Genomic DNA, 14,315 nt, shown 5'->3' with positions numbered 1-14,315 from the left:
TGGCCCAACGCCTTTTGGTAAATTAATGCGAAAATTTTTCGTGAAATGCGAAAATTTCGCGTTTTATTTTTTTCTTTTTTGGCAATTTTTTGTTCGTGTGTGTCTGCAAGTTGGCGACTGGTCAGCGTTGTTTGTTTGAGTCTGCCACTGCCCCTGGCTTTCCAACCCCCCTCTGGCCACGTGTCCACCTGTCTATGCCCGCTTGATTGATGGTTATTATGCGCACTTGTACAGCCGGGGACTACTTCAGGGCCCATTCCCCATCCGCCATCCGCCCAAAACTCTTTGCCTTGGTTAGCCTTTAATTTTTTGGGGGCCCAGAGTTCAGGGTGTAGAGTGTCGAGAGCAGACCGTAGCCATCATCAATGCCAACACCCCGTTTCTGCTTTTTTATTGTACATATCAAATAATTTTTGGGGGAAAAATTGTATTAGGAGACCTAGCATCCATCCCCCGTGGCATTCCGCGGGCTGGAATGGGCGTGGTACACAGCGCTTGATTAAAATACCTGCCGGTTATTTGCATTAATTTTTGGTACATTTTTCGTCTCAGGGTGTCTTAATTTTGACATTTAATGCCTGACCCCCGAGCAACTTCATTAGCAGCCGCAAAACAAAGTTTTTCGGGTTTTCAAGTTGGCCGGCTATTTCAGTTGGAGGAAAGCGTCTTGGATTTCATTTGGGTCTCGGACACAAGGAAGATATCCTGGGAGGGAATGGTAACTGCTGAAAGCGCATTGTTGAAAGAGGCATTTACTGAAGCAAAATGGTTATATACCAGAACGATGAGAGGGTGGCCTAGGATCAGAGCCAGAGGGATATGTCTGTAGTTACAGATAGTGGGTTACAGGGGCGTGCTATTAAAGGGGTGTGTATAGGAGCTATTGCATATATTTTTATAAGGGATCTATGATCTAATCTTTAACTTCTTATTTAAGAAGAATATTTTACCATTTATTTAAGTATTTAAATGAAAAAAATTCCAAAATCTGTAAAAAAAGACTGCAATAATGTAATAGATTTTCAAAAATTACTCATACATTTCAACTATTCAACCGTAACATTTCAACTATTAGTAAAGATTTTATTATTATTTTTCTACCTTTTAATTTTCTAAAAATACATCCCTATATCCCCCTGAGACACCGCCTCTGTGTTTATCTATGCCTATGTGTAGTTTACTTTCTCGTTCCGCACGAAAAGCAATTGCTGTCTGCTCTCCTTCCTTTCGGGCCCCAAACCCCAATTTTTTTTCTAGCCTATCTGTGTGTGTGGGTATCCGACTCTACATCAGTGGGGGCCTCCTAAAAAAATGTTGGCACCACCACCCACCACACACACACACACCTACTGGCCATTAGGAACAGTCAACAGCACGCAGCCATCTCACTGCCCCCCTTTCCACCATTTGCCGTTATCTGCTGCCTTCTATGTAGACACTAAAAATTTTTCATTTCCAGGCAGGCAGTCCAAAAATAGGAAAAGAAAACCTCCCAAAAAAACAAGCAAGACGTGCAAAACATTTTTTGCTGGGCAGCAAACATTTTCGCGTATTTCTAAAAACAATTTCTACGCGCAGCCACCCAGCCACCTCTGCCACCCACTGCCCTCCCCCGCAAATGATGAAATGCGTGCAAACTACACCAATACTAGTGCATATCCAGTTGCACCCACACCCTCACACTCACACACACATTGGGGAAAATAAAATGCGGCCAAAAAGAAAAGTGCCCCCTTTATATATCCTAGGCTCCGCCCTGCGTTCAGCTGCGTACAAGGGATGGGCGGGGGGCAGGAGGCAACGTGCAACAGGGAGGGGGTGGGCGCCATAAAAAAAACTACTGAAAGGCCCACGTTTGGCTTTTGGGATTGGTATTTTGGTTTCGGTTTGGGGGTTGCAACTAACGTGGTTCTGCTGCAGTTGCAGTCGCAGCCGCCGCTCTCTGCCTCTGCCTCGGCCGGCGACGTAGTTGGCGTTGGCGCATCCTTTTTTTTGTAGCCTGTCGTTGTTTATCGCTCGTTGAAGCCTACTTTTTGGCGTCTCCTATGTGCGTGGCCCTTTTTTTTCTCCGTCCGTATATTTGGGCCCATGGGCTCGGGTCCTGCCAACCGCACGCTTAGTTTGCAATTAAAACGAAAGATGCTCGCCATTTGTTGCTATTCTCCGTCTCTTTTCCTATCTCTCCCTCCTTGCCTCGTCCTTGTCCTATTCCTATTCGCATCCCTTTTCCTTTTGTCCTGCTGCAGTTGGCTTTTCTATGTGGCTGTTGTTGGTGCTGCTGCTTATTTATGTACTCGCTTGCCGGAGTCGGCTAGAAAAAAATTCAAAAAAAAGGAGAGTTTTCTTTTAATGAAAAACGCTCATCTAGCCAGCCTTGGCAACACATACGAAGACAAACTACATGCATGGGTGTTGTGTGTGTTTGTATAGTTGTTGTTCGCTGTGGTTTCCACCAACGAGGCTAAAGGGATACCGCCAGGCAAATGACAGTTTCGCATTGTGGTTTCGGATGAAATTCTTTTTTCGGATGGTGGGGCCATTAGATGACCTCTGGAGACTTGCAGGATCTTTCTGTAATATGGACTTAAATTAAAGAAGTTTAATGGATTTTAAAGGATAGTTCTAGCACGAAACAATAGCTGGTTAGTAATTACTTAAGAAAATAATAACTGATTATAAATTCATGAAGAAAGTTTATTGAAATTGTTGCTGAAAATATTAGTGATTCTCTTTGAATTGAGTGGCATTGTGTGCTCGGCTTTTGACGCATTGTCAGCTGGACTTATCATTCATGCAACTGCAACAAGCCTGGCCGATTGCACCACTGCCACTGCACTTTGCATCAAATATGCTCTCAGTGGGGCGAACCCCGTCCCTTCCTGTGTTTGATCCCTTCAGCCCGCCGGACGATTATTTGCTGCAGTTCGCTCCGGCTTTGTGTGTGAAGTTTGTGTATTTGTGTGCGTGAAAGTGCATCGCCGCCTGCAACATGTGGCACACACGCACTATGCACCGGCTTTGTGAACATATGGTCGGAGGCCTGTTTTCGGAACGGCCGCCATTCATGCCCAGCTATAGTACATATGCAGATATTTATTTAACACATTTTATGTCTATATATATATACATATATAAATTCTCGAATGCAGTTGGCGATTTTTTGTGTTTTTTTTTTATATCGTTTGACTCTCTTCTCACTGACGATTCTTTTTCATCTGTTTTTGTTCATCCTTGTTTGAACTCTCTTCACACTGGGGTTCAAGGTCGCTTAACAGCGGCAAACAACAAAAAAAAAAAAAAAGGACTGTCGAGTCGAGTACTTTTTATATGTGTGTAGCAAATATATCTATACAATATATATATCACGCTATACATATATGGATCAATGTCTGATTTATTGTAGCTCGTGCCATTGCACTTGATTGTGTCCCAAATACCAAATACGTACAAAAACAATACTGCGGGACTGCAGTATATAGAGCGCGTAGAAGCCAAAACATCGGATATGAATAGCAAAGGAATGGGAAACAGTCGGATGGTGTGAGGAATACGGGAAAAAGTGCATAAAAATCAAGCGAGTGCATTCCATACAAAATGCAATTGATATATTTGCTCCAATGACCCTGATCGTGGTCGGAGTACTTTTGATTTTCGGCCTATGCATTGATTTATGGTGATATTCCATTAAGTATTTCAACTATAAGTTATTTTACAAATAATATTAATCATTTTCCACCTTAAAACTAATGAGAAAGAAGGCTAGTAGCACTAACCATACAGCATATAGACAACCCATTTCATACAACGAAAATGGACGCGAAAATTTCTTGCGACAGGCCCCAGCAGGCCCCAGAGCGGATTTCTTACGCTCTCTTACGCTCATCGTTCGTTCATCTTACGCTCATTCTCTCATTAAATTTTTTCTGTTTCTCAGTCTCTAAACGGAGCGCGATGAAGAAGGTTGGCCTGCGCTTCGATCAACCGAATGTATGTATGCGTGTCACACATTCACTTACATGGGTGTATGTGTGCGTGCGATTTCGTTTCGAAGCCAGCGCACAAAATTTTGATTTTTCTTACTTTTCAGGCTTGCTACCCTAACCAAATTCGGGTATTCGTTATTTGATGAAATGACGAAAGAAATTATATTATTTTTTATATTATATTTTTTATTATTTCAGCATACATTTTTAATTTATTTAGGAATAAGATTAAGTGTTAGTAGTAAAATGTTTTCTGTATATATATTTTTACGAATCATTAAAAATCAATATACTGAGAAAGTGTCAGAGTATATTTCAGTCGGAGTCACTTAAAACGCCGATTGCTTTTAAGTTTTTGTTGTTCTGCAAGAGGCTTGTGCATGCCTACTCTAACGATGGAATGATTTTTAGGGGAGGGTGAAGACACGAAAACAGCTGATGGACTTGTTTACCTTTTTTGTTTACAATTTTTCAGGCACTTGTTATTATTTTGGGTTATTGTGAGATTTTATTAAATTATTGTCGTTAATTTAATAATTTCCCTATATATTTTGGAACTTTAAAAAGTCGCCGCTCGAATTTATAAATATTATAAATATATATATATATTTACATTGGTTTTATGCTTATGGATTCTTATATGGTTTTATGATCTATAGTGCATATCTTATTGTATGATCTGCTGTGTAATTTAAAATATATACATGAATATAAAAATGTCACTACCGTATTTACACACCGTCATTTCCCTGTGGCATGCCTTTGGAGTTCTTGGCAATGAAAGTGTTAACTTGCGCGCCAAAACTATTTTTTTTCTGGTTTGTTTTGATTCTTGTAATTTTTGGTTGCCACTTGGCTTACCCACCAACCTAATTTACCCGCCTAAAATATTGCCATTTGATGAAAAAGAGGAAAATGGTTTAATCGGCATTCTATTTTTGTTCTGTGAGGAGCGTTTTTCGTGAGGACCAAATTAAGTGCTGATTTTTGTGAACAAAGTGATTAGTATCGGTGTGTTAACGTATTTTTCGGAAATATTTTTACTAAACGTAAACTTTCCGAGCGTCCGTGGCTACATCATCATCAATTGCAAGTATAAATCTAGTTATTTAAACCTTAAATAATTTATTTAAATATTCGGTTTAAATATTTTTGAAATGAATCGGCCTAATGTTAGGAAAAATGGACGCAAGTGCATTATTGCATCCTGCCAGGGGAGTTACAGGGATTCATCACACTCCATTCCAATTAGATTGTTTTCTTTTCCATCGGATGATAGGAATCTTAAGAAATGGGTTGAATTGTGCCAATTGGATGACACTTTTAACAGACGAACTGCGCGAATTTGTAACAGACATTTTGAAAGTAAATATATTGGGAAAAGTAGGCTTAGAAGCAATGCCGTACCCACTTTAAATTTATGTGACAATTCACTATTGCGTCCGAACAGTACTGTTCCATGTGAACAATTTGAATTTTGTGATGATGGGGCGGAAGAACCAATTGGCACTTATATTAACCCAATAGGAAGAAAAGAGTTTTTGAATAGGGTAGGTAGCCCTTCCAATTTAGAAACTCCCAATTTAGAAAGTTCACCTCAGTTAGAAGATTTTTGTTCAAATTGCCAGAAGAGGGAAGAAAATGAGAGATTTTACAGAAAAAAGAATTATGAGATGTCTCTTGAACTAAAAAAATACAAAGAAAAAATGCAAAAAATGAGAAAAATTCTAGTAGACGCAAGGGTATGAGAAATAGTAGAAAAAGCACCCTAAATTTATTTAATATTATAAATAAATTACCTCATGTTTCTGATGAGGCCAAAACATTATGCAAAATGCTGCTAAAAAAATCGAACTCATATAACAGCGCAGAAAAAGTGAAAGCCCAGAATATAAATTTTTATTCTTCGCGAACGTATGAGTACATGAGGGATGTTTTAAAGTTAAAACTTCCTGCCAAAAGTACGTTGTGTCGATGGGCTCTTTTTAAAAATATGACGCCAGGATTTCAACCTGATTTTCTAGAAAACCTCCAGAAAATTGTTGGTGAAATGAGCGAGAAAGGTAAAGAAGCAGTGATCCTTTGTGATGAAATAAAAATCAAAAAAGGACTGCAATATAATACCGCTCTCGATGAAATTCAGGGATTTGAAAATGATGGTGAAAAAAGAACTCGATTTTTAGGGCAGCAAGTATGCGTCTTCATGGCTAGAGGCTTATTTGAAAATTGGAAGTACGTTTTAAGCTATACTGTTTCGGCTAACGGTATTAAGCATGATTGCCTCATGAAAAAAGTTGAAGCGAACATAGAAGTTTCGCAAACGTTGGGGTTAAACGTACATACGTGCCATAATATGCGATCAAGGCTCAAATAATAGAGCTGCATTTAAGAAATGGGGCGTTAGCATAAACAAGCCGAGTTTCAATGTTAACGGTAAAGAAATATTTACAATATTCGATGCCCCACATCTTATAAAATCATTGAGAAACCTTTTAATAAAAAATAATTTAAACACGCCGGATGGAGATGTATCTTGGGATATAATAAGGAAGTTATACCAAATTGAGTCTAGAAACTCAACGAGGCTTTGTCCCAAAGTAACGGCGAAGCATATAAATCCAAACTCATTTGAAAAAATGAAAGTTAAATATGCAACACAAATATTTAGCCACACTGTTTCGGCCGCAATCCGAACAGTGATTGATTCTGGCGGATTTGTGGAATGCCGAAATAGCGCAGAAGCTACGGCAAATTTTATTGAAAAGGTTAATAAGCTCTTTGATTGCCTCAATAGCCATGTTTTGTATGAAAAAAATCCGTACAGGTGTGCACTGCAAAATAATAATAACGTTCACAATTACCTCTTAGAAATGAGGAATTATTTTGCAGAATTTAAATATCCACAAGTAGTACACTGCATTGACGGCATGATGTTAACAATTTCATCAGTACTTGCACTATCTGAAAGTGTGTGGAGCTCCGAAATCTTTTATTTATCAACCGCGAAATTGAATCAAGACCCCTTAGAAAACTTGTTTTATTTAATAAGGGCTCGCGGAGTAACAAATAACAATCCATCGATGTCAGAATTTAATACAATAATGTCAAAAATGCTATCAATGAAAATATTAACTTCGAAATCATTATCTGGTAATTGCGGCCCAGATGAAGATACAATGTTAATTAACGTTATCCAGGACTGCAGCTTGAATAAAACTTGCAAAGAGTTAAAAACCGGCGAAGACAATACCGATTTCGAGATGTTCTCAGATGACGAGACGGAAATTGAGCAAGTTTTGGATATTGCAACTGGTGACGAGTTTGATAGCAATGCCTTGCGATATTTTGCAGGCTATATATTGTTTAAAATTCTGGAAAAAAAAGATTGCGGAGTGTGTGCTGATCTATTAAAGAAAAAAATAGAAGCACAAACCTGTACGGAAAATTTTATACTGAATAAAAATTATGACTGCGCTGATAAAACTTTAAAACTTAAAGCTCCTTCTGACTACTATTTTTCTTTGATTGAAATACATTATTCTGTTTTTAAGAAAATATTTGAAAAAAAGCCACAGATGAACAGAATAAAGAAAACAATTATTCAATCTTGCATATCCTCCACTGAAAAATCCAGCATATATTCTAATTGGTTTTCGGTTAGCCATCCCTGTTATGAACACAGGATGAAAATGCTGGACGGATTTGTTTTAATATTATTGAGGAAAAACAGCAAATGGCTAACAGAAAAAATGTATTTCAAAGGAAAAGCTGCATCAGCAGCAGGTTCAAAGAAACTAAAAATACTCAAAGAATAATTTTTGGTTTTGTATATGTCTCATTTTATTATTAGTTTAGGAGTAGGTTATGTTAGGTGGGGAACAAGGAGATAGCCAATTAGTTTTGGTATCTAAAGTCGACTCGAAAGTCTTCATTGAAGACTCCATCGCAATCGCAATGGCCTCCTCGTGGTGTTCCCTGGATACCGACATAAATACATATATATATATATATACATATATAAGTACGTATATATATATATATGTATATATATCTGTAACAAATTCGAGCGGCGACTTTTTAAAGTTCCAAAATATATAGGGAAATTATTAAATTAACGACAATAATTTAATAAAATCTCACAATAACCCAAAATAATAACAAGTGCCTGAAAAATTGTAAACAAAAAAGGTAAACAAGTCCATCAGCTGTTTTCGTGTCTTCACCCTCCCCTAAAAATCATTCCATCGTTAGAGTAGGCATGCACAAGCCTCTTGCAGAACAACAAAAACTTAAAAGCAATCGGCGTTTTAAGTGACTCCGACTGAAATATACTCTGACACTTTCTCAGTATATTGATTTTTAATGATTCGTAAAAATATATATACAGAAAACATTTTACTACTAACACTTAATCTTATTCCTAAATAAATTAAAAATGTATGCTGAAATAATAAAAAATATAATATAAAAAATAATATAATTTCTTTCGTCATTTCATCAAATAACGAATACCCGAATTTGGTTAGGGTAGCAAGCCTGAAAAGTAAGAAAAATCAAAATTTTGTGCGCTGGCTTCGAAACGAAATCGCACGCACACATACACCCATGTAAGTGAATGTGTGACACGCATACATACATTCGGTTGATCGAAGCGCAGGCCAACCTTCTTCATCGCGCTCCGTTTAGAGACTGAGAAACAGAAAAAATTTAATGAGAGAATGAGCGTAAGATGAACGAACGATGAGCGTAAGAGAGCGTAAGAAATCCGCTCTGGGGCCTGCTGGGGCCTGTCGGAAGAAATTTTCGCGTCCATTTTCGTTGTATGAAATGGGTTGTCTATATGCTGTATGGTTAGTGCTAGTAGTCAGCAACTTGGCCAACAGGTCGGATACTTGATAAGAGTTAACAAAAACATGGCTGCCTTGAAAGTTCTTTTAGCGATGGGCACTGCTTCAATACTAGGCTACACTAGATTTATCGATAACATCTTTAAGGCAAAGACATCGAGATCTGCCCGTCGCTATCAATAAAAGTGAGACCGTGAAATCTTTGAATACCTGGCGTATACTTAATTTTAGTTTCATAATATTAACAAATCATTTAATTAAACCGTTTATAAATGTTTCAAGACCTCACATTTTATAAAAAAAACTAAATATCCATTTTGAATGCTTTAATTCACAATTTTTCTCTACTCATTTTCCGGTTTCTGGGGAGGCGAGTATCCTTTGGGGATGAGAAAACCCCCACCTGGGGGTAACCACAACCTGTGCACGGTGGTCAGTGGCTGCTCACTGACCGGACCTCAATCCGAATCCCGAAAACCAATCCCAAACCAAATCCCAATCTGAATCCACGGCCCCACGACCAAAACCTCAGCCAAAAATCCGCGAACCCATTTTCTCTACATTTTCGCCGGCAGCTTCGAAATGCCAGGCGATTGTTCAATTGTTTTGCTAACTTTGCGCTGTTGTTGATGTTGTTTTTGGTGCTGTCGCTGCTGTTTGCCCCCTGAACGCTTTCCATTTGACTTTGTTTTTTGGCGCAGACACGCGGTTTTTTCAGTGGAACTTCTACAGGGGTACCGGGTGGTGGTATCCTTGGAGTAGCATGTGGGTGGTGTGGTCTGGCGAGAGTGAGAAGGGGGACGCTGTATGAGGCGCAGCAATTGTAGAATTTTTCTTTCGCTTTGTATACATATTTGTGTTATATTTGCATTGGTTTTATTTTCTGTCTCTGATATCAAGCGGCAATCGGTTTTTTTCCGCACCCCACCGATTTTCTTCCATTCCATCTCTATGGTCTATGGTCTCGGGGTTCTCTGTTTTCGGTTTTCTGTTTTCTGTCCTGTGTTTTATAATTTTTTTTGTACTATTTTTCGCCAGTCTACATCCGACGTCGCTATTTTAAGGGGTTTTTGGTAGGAGATCCGATCTCCCATTCTCATACCCCATTCCCAATCCCATACTGGCGGTGGGTTTAACATTTGAAATGGTCATCGACGCGCATTTTAAATGATCTATGTATCAGCCAGAGTGTGTTGGTGAGTGTGTGCGTTCTTAATGGGCGCTTCAGGGCGTGGCATTTGGCTGTGTTTTTCAGCTTCGCCCATTTTTATTATCTGGCAGCTGGCCGAAGAAAAAAAGAGGCGAAACGAAAAATTTTTGTGGTGCGAAAAAGAAAAACTCAGCCTGCGATAATTAATTGTGGCTCACACTACTGCTACGGCTCAGTACTCGCATCTCGCAGCTCGCATCCTTTGGGCAGGACATAATCAGGCTTCGTATGTGTTCGCCGTTGGTTGGTAGGTCGTTGTTGTTTTGTTGTCGTGCGCCGACGTCGTCGTCGTCGTCGACATCGTAGTCGTCGCCGCGTCGTCGTTGCCGTCGTCATCCGATTGGCTTAGAAAATTGCGAATAGGCTGGGCCCTGGTAATGCTTTTTCTCTTTATCTGTGGCAAAACGCTTTCCCAGCATCCGCGAGCTTCAAATAATCAGTTTGACGAGAAATGGGAAAAATTTCAAACAAAAGGTAAGGTTTTACTTTATTTTTCTACACCTTGGCCTTAACTTATTTTTGTGTTTTTGGTTAAAAGTACAAAAGCCTGTGTTCATTTCTAAAGAGAGCCAGAGAGAACGGTCCACAGAGAGTGGTGTTAGAGTGACAAAGAGAAACGTTAAGAGAGAGCTAGCTTGGAGGGCTTACATGGCGTATACTTGATTTCGGCTTAGAAGTTGGGCTTACACTGCGTATACTTGATGTGCAATTTACAAACTGAATAAATAATGTAAGTAATTAGTTTTAATTGATTAATTTTGTTTCAAAGGCATTCATGCTTAGTTATTCGCTTTATTTAGTCAAGGTATTTAATAGCCCTGACCACATTTATGTTTAATATTCCCTTTGGATGGAAATTTTCAATTGCCTTGGCCCAGAACTGATGGCTTGTCAGCACTTGTTCGACCAACCTTGAAAACTTCCTTCTTGCTCACTCAAAGTTTTGACTTTTTCCGCTCAAATGTTGGGCTCAAAGAACTAAAAGGATTTCCGAGTGAGTCGGTCGGTCGGTCGGTCGCCCCCTTTGGCCAAGAAGTCAAGAAAACTACCCCCGATTTCGGGAAAAGCCATTTCTCCTGCTCTGCGGCAGCGATGCGGCTGCGCTGCTTTCTCCTGCCGGCAGCGACGCATTAGTTTGCAGCGACGTAGCTAACCTCAAGCAGCAGCAGCAGAATCGAAAGCAGAAGCAGCCGCAGCAGAGGCAGCCAGAAAGCAGCAGCGTCTGTCATTGTCAGCGGTGGTTTGATGTTGTTGTTGTTGCTACTTATGTTTTCCTCGTTTTCCTCGTTTCGTTTTTCTGTTATTTATTTTTGCGCGCTTTTCCACGAAATTTTGTGATTGGTCGCGACGACGACGAGGATGCTGAGAAAAGCGATGACGATGACGGCAACGACAACGACAACGACGACGCGGAAAATGTTCCTCCCATCTTTCCCATTCCCTCACACCCACACATACATGCCACTATATCCTTTTAGGTGTGTGTGTGTGTGTGTGACTCATTTTTTCCGCGAGTCGCGAGCCGGAAAGCTGAAGCTGTCTCTGTCCAGCGTTTTTGGGGGATGGCGTCGACGCTGGCGCATTTCTTATTATGATAAAAAGGATAATCTTTAGAAGTTGCACAAGTTTCTCTTTATATTTTCAAAAAAGAAAAATTTTACCAATAATATGCTTATATTTTATTAAAAAACAAGCTTAATAAAAATTTTAAAGCATACTTTTCGATGCTTAAATAAAAGATTTGAAAACTCCCAAAAAGTAACCCTTTTCATCTTTTCAAGATTAACCAAATATTTTATTGGATTTACCCGTTTTTATTGGTATTTAATCTTTGTGTTTGTTTTGCTGAAAGTAACCTTTCGGTCTTTTGACTTTCACGGCCAAACATCGAAACTCATCCACACCCCGAAAAAGCTGAAGGATTCAAATGAAGCTTTGACCCAAAACCTAGCCAATAAAGACATTTTTGACATCATCCTGCCACATACACTGGCAGAGCTCCTTCGCCCCACTTTGTCGGCCACATCCTGTCTAGCAAACATTTTGTCTGCGCGTCGTCTTGCGTCCTTGAAAAACAACACTCAGCCAGCTGGAGGGGGTGTCCGCCGACCATAGATGCCCCAAAAGGAGCAAGAAGGATTGAAAGGAGAGCAACAGGAAAACGTTTCAATTTTTTTTTTCTCGTTTTTGTTTCTGTTATTCGTTGTGTGACACTTTGCCAATTTGCTCTAGAAGATATCCAGGGGGAGGTTGGGCTTCTAAGAGTTTACCCCCACAGGAACTTCGAGTGGAAGGAAATATCCTGACACTAAAAGTTATTCAAAACTAAAGTCTCCTCTATTCAATTTACAATTTAAAGAATAATTTAATTTTAAACATTCTTGTTAAAAAAAGAATACCCTATCATATAATTTGTATGCTCTTTATGGTAAAAGGATCCTTCATATGTAACATCATATTCCAATTTATTTCCCATTTTTTTTATTTTCAACATACCTTGACTGCAAAATAATGAAATTTATTATCTGCGGCTGAATCCATTAAACTGTAACAATAATCAAAGAGTCAGAGAAGCAAAAAAGCAGAGATTGAGGTTTTTGTTTTGGGGTTTTGGCCGTTTTCATTGAATTGTCGTGTGACCGAGAAACGTTTTGCATTTAATTTGCTGGTGCTGGTCGTGGTCCTGGGGAAAAAGTGTGGCTCGCTTTTAAGCCAAATATGATGAAACAATTTGATTACCGGCTGCCAGGCCAGCTGACAGACATGGGGCCACACAATCGGCCAAAGCAAAGGATCGAGAAGCCAACCCAGTCCCGAGTACGGACCAGCCGGCCTGGCCCGACTCCGGAAACGGAAGTGCCGCTGTCACATATTGACGTGGCGACAAATGCCACGCCATTCAACTTTGAGATTGTAGCAAAAGTTGCCCTTTGACCCCCCAGGCCCACTTCCTTGATCCCTCGACTCTCCCTCCCCCGGCCGGCTCTCGGCAATGCAATTAAACTATTTCCGTGCTGCCAGTGGCTGTCGCATAGTCAATAAAAATTAAAATAAAAATCTCTATAAATAAATAACAATGGCGACTGGGCACAGGACGACAAAAAAATGAAAAGGGCCGGCTATTGGCGACTTATTGGCTCCATGTCGCTGAAAACAGCCAGGTTATTAGTAAATTGGGCGCCAAATAACTATATAGATGGGTTGGAACCATCGTTTATTAACAATTGTCTGGTTTTGCAAGGCATTGCCCCCAGAAATCATAGATGCCTTTATGATTATTACTTTAATCTTATTATTTATAGGTTTTTTAAATTAAACCATGATAACTTGATCTTATCCGTAGATTTTTCTCATATCATCTAATGCTGGTGTGCAATGCCACATTTCGAAAATGAGCCTCAGACTTGCCACAAAAATGCAATAGTCACAACAACAATAATGCAACGTCTTCGATTCCAGGTGGTCGCGGACTCTATAAGACCACAAGTCGTTTGTTGACCACTTGGCTTAGCTGGCTTTAATCCACTGAAAAAAGAAAAACAGAGAAAAAATAATACATTCAAATTTAGGATAGTTATGATTTTGGGAAGATATAAAAATACATAATTATTATTTTTTATAAGCTTTAACATTTATTATTTTATAAAGCTATATCCATTTATTTTCCGTGTTTTTTGGACCGCCTAAGCTGGGCCAAGATTTACACTTCCTCGTCCATTGTTAACATTTACGCCATTAACCTGCGTTGGCTTTTAGTGATATGCCACAAGAGACCACACATCTTTAGAGGTTGTGCTTGGTGCCCCATGCTCCTCATGGCCACCCCCTGCCCCCCCATGGTCACCACTCCGTATGCTGCATATTTGGTGCAATTAAAATTTTCGTTCGGCTTTTCTTGCTTCTCGCTTTTTGGGGTCCAGACCTGGGGCTCTTGTAATAATTTCTTCTTGGCAATGCGGATCTCCTCGGGCAGAGTGGGAGGTGGGTGGTTATAAAAGGTTGAGGGGAATTGTTGGGGAGCAGAGTGTGGCGGAGATCGAAGAGCGGGCCTCGCCTAAGTTACTTGCGCTGTCCTATGCAAATGCAATTGCCTCGTCTATAAATTAAATTATGCTTGGAAATTATGCATGCATAGCAGCGTCAACGTTCGGCGATGAGAAGCGGCCAAATGCAAGACTCCAGACCAACCGCCGACAACAAAAGCAAGCTATTTTTGCAAGGGCACTGAGAGAAACGAAAGGGAGTTTCTTGAGATATTATATGAAATATATACTT

At 39.7% G+C, this 14,315-nt stretch overlaps 2 long non-coding RNA genes across 2 annotated transcripts; one reads left to right on the top strand and one right to left on the bottom strand.

Annotated features, from left to right (window-relative positions):
• Positions 1 to 3,772: 3,772 nt before the first annotated feature.
• LOC138926124 (uncharacterized) lies at positions 3,773 to 4,399 on the top strand. Its single transcript, XR_011442488.1, has 2 exons — positions 3,773 to 3,987; positions 4,088 to 4,399. It is a non-coding gene; the product is annotated as an uncharacterized lncRNA (long non-coding RNA).
• A 3,808-nt stretch (positions 4,400 to 8,207) lies between these two features.
• LOC138926082 (uncharacterized) lies at positions 8,208 to 8,815 on the bottom strand. Its single transcript, XR_011442425.1, has 2 exons — positions 8,620 to 8,815; positions 8,208 to 8,519 (listed from the first exon to the last, which is right to left on the bottom strand). It is a non-coding gene; the product is annotated as an uncharacterized lncRNA (long non-coding RNA).
• Positions 8,816 to 14,315: the final 5,500 nt, after the last annotated feature.

The sequence above is a fragment of the Drosophila bipectinata genome, chromosome 2R, assembly GCF_030179905.1.
Source record: "Drosophila bipectinata strain 14024-0381.07 chromosome 2R, DbipHiC1v2, whole genome shotgun sequence".
NCBI lineage: Eukaryota > Metazoa > Arthropoda > Insecta > Diptera > Drosophilidae > Drosophila > Drosophila bipectinata.
Note: the sequence above shows the minus strand (reverse complement) of the source record. Positions and strands in the feature narration are given on the sequence as shown.